This window comes from Pongo abelii, chromosome 5, assembly GCF_028885655.2.
Source record: "Pongo abelii isolate AG06213 chromosome 5, NHGRI_mPonAbe1-v2.0_pri, whole genome shotgun sequence".
In the NCBI taxonomy this organism is placed as follows: Eukaryota; Metazoa; Chordata; class Mammalia; order Primates; family Hominidae; genus Pongo; species Pongo abelii.
Window position 1 is genome coordinate 16040927 of NC_071990.2, and position 3034 is coordinate 16043960.

General features: G+C 41.3%; 1 pseudogene; it reads left to right on the forward strand.

Moving 5' to 3' along the window:
• Window positions 1–693: 693 nt before the first annotated feature.
• On the forward strand, window positions 694–1721 carry LOC100438476 (malate dehydrogenase, cytoplasmic-like; annotated as a pseudogene).
• Window positions 1722–3034: the final 1313 nt, after the last annotated feature.

Below are 3034 nucleotides of genomic sequence, written 5' to 3' on the forward strand. Positions count from 1 at the left end.
AAGCCAGCTTTTCTTTTACTGGTCTTATAACTTGAAAAATGATTTTGGCTTAAGTTTTCTGGGAGCTTCTGTCCTGAGAAGTTTCCCTACAGTCTCAATATCATGATGACAGTCTCGCATTGAAGAAGACTGCTCTAAGCAAGTCTGGATTCAGAGAACTAGGGATTCTCCTTCCCCAATTCCACACACCACCAGATGTTTTTCAGGGGTGGGTGTGTGTGTGTGTGCATGTGTGCGTGCATGCGTGCGTGTTTTCCCTCTCTTGTTTTAGCTTAACCAAACAAAAGCAGCAATGCCAACTGTTTACTTACCATTCCAACATATCTAAGTATGGTACAATAAAAATATTTTAACCTTTTTTATCACAGTAGCTCTAATATCAATCTTCAAGTTATATTCAGCATCTGTCACAAGTCACATTTGTTTTTGATATAGGTTGAATTTACTCATGTGTCTATGAAATGGAATCATTTTTAGCATTTATAGTGTATCATTTACCTGCTGTACAAATATTTTTGCAGCTTTTTGTATGTGTCAGCTACTTTTCTCAGCACTGGGTATTCAAAAAGCAAAACCAAAACCAAATATAAATATATTGTGGTAAAGGTTGTCACAAGTCAGTTGTGCAGTAGAGGTAACCTGACTCCCTGAGGCTCATTTGCAAGTGCTAAAATTGTCACACAGTTCCCCGTTATGTCTGAACCAATCCCAGTCCTTGTGACTAGGGCAGCTGGTCAAATCATATATTCACTGCTATACAGTATTAGAAATGCATCTGTCTTTGGTAAAGACTAGCCTATTATTCTTGTGCCATTGGATATCACCCCCATGCTTGTTGTCCTGAACAGTGTCCTAATGGAACAGCAAGACTGTGCCCTTCCCCTTCTGACAGATGTCATCCAAACAAATAATTTGCCTGGATGTGGCCATTCTCTTGGGATCTGTGCCAAGAGAGGAAAGATTTACTGAAAATGTAAAAATCTTCAAATGGCAGGGTGCAGCCTTGGAGAAATATGACAAGAAGTTCGTTAAGGTTATTGTTATGGGAAACCCAGCCAATATCAACTGCCTGACTGCCTCCAAGTTGGCTCCATCCATCTTCAACGAGAACTTCAGTTGCTTGACTTGTTTGGATCACAACCAAACTCAAGTTTAAATTACTCTTAAACTTGGTGTGACTGCTGACAATGTAAAGAATATTACATATCTGGGGAAACCATTCCTTGACTCAGTATCCAGATGTCAACCAAGCCAAGGTGAAATTGCAAGGAAAGGAAGTTGTTTATGAAGCTCTGAAACATGACAGCTGGCCCCAGGGAGAATTCACAGCTGTGCAGCAACACGGTGCTGCTGTCATCAAGGCTCTAAAACCATCCAGGGCAATGTTCACTACAAGAGCCATCTCCAACCACCTCAGAGACATCTGGCTTGGAACCCCATAGGGAGAGTCTGTGTCCACTGGGGTTATCTCTGATAGTGACTCCTATGGTATTCCCAGTAATCGTTCTACTCGTTCTCTGTTGTGTTCAAGAATAAGACCTGGAAATTTGTTGAAGCTGTCTCCATTAATGATTCCTCATGTAAGAAGATGGATCTTACTGCAAAGGAACTGGCAGGGAAGAAAAAGAAACTGCTTTAGAATTGCTTTCCTCTGTCTGACTATAAATCATTTTGATGTTGCTAAGTGCCCTAAAGCTGAAGAATCTAAATGTCGTCTTTGACACTAGTACTAAATAATAATACTGCTATGTGTAAATTACTCGTGAAAAACAACATGTTTTGAAGATTATGTGCTTCTCAGTACAGACTTGTGAGTGACAGTTTATTATCATGCCGTTAATCCTGCATTCTAAATAAAAATATATATTCAAATAAAAAACAATAAAGGCAGTCACAGGTTCCACTCTCTCTGATAGACACTCATTCCATCTAGATTTTGCTTCTTCTCATTCCCTTCAGAAATAGATCCTAAAATGTATAGAATCCAAGCAATGTGTGAGGTTCTATCCACATCTTCTTACCAGGCCAAGCTACTTTAAAAATATGCAAACAGTGTTTGTGTGTGCATAAGTAAGATCAAAATTTATCACCATGATTCCAATGTGCAAAAAAATGAAAGATTTTCTTTAATTGACCTTATCTTGCTCTTGTTTTCTAAAATGCTTTATTTTTGTCAACTGAAAAGTAACAAATTTTTTTAACACACTGTGCAGAGTTAACACAGCAGGCCTGAGATTGCTATCTTTAGAAAGGCCTGCTTGTGAGGCTGGCCCTTGGCTGGTGTCCAGGAATTTGGACTTGGGGAGGGTTCCCACCATTCCCAGAACTGATAAGAAGGACTCACTGTGCCTAAACTGTACAAACAATATGGTTTCTGCCAAACAATCTCTTTCCTTCTGGGGGTCTGGAATTTGGGTATGTGCTGGGCAGCGGTGCCTAGTGACCAGCCCCCAATAAAAACCATAGGTCCTAAGCCTTTAGTGAGCTTCCCTGATAAACAACACTTCAGACCTGAGGTCACAACTTATTGCTGGAAGAATTAAGTGTGTCCTGTGTGATTCTGGTGGGAAAGGATCCTTGGAAGCTTATGTCTGACTTCCCTGGACTTCGCCCCATGTGTCTTTTCCCTTTGCTGTTTGTGCCTGGCATCCTCCTGCTGTAATGAATCTTAGCCATGGGTATGACTCTATGTTGAGTCCTGCGAGTCCCCCTGGTAAATCCCTGAACCAGGAGGTGATCTTGGGAGCCCTGGACACATATTAATCATTGAGGTGTCCTATGTGCCGAGCACTTTTCTAGGAGCTGAGGATATAGCAGTGAGCAAAACAAAAGTACCTGCCCCATGGATTTTACATGCCTGGGGGGTGAGAGGGTGGAGGAGGAGAGGAAGGAGACAGCCCGTATGAAATAGACAAGTAAATTGTGTAATATGCCTGACGATGAGAAGTGCTGTGGAGGAAAATAAAGCCGGAAAGGAGGTAGGCAATGTTGGATTTGAGGCCTGCCAATTTAAATAGGGGAGTCATAGAAGGCT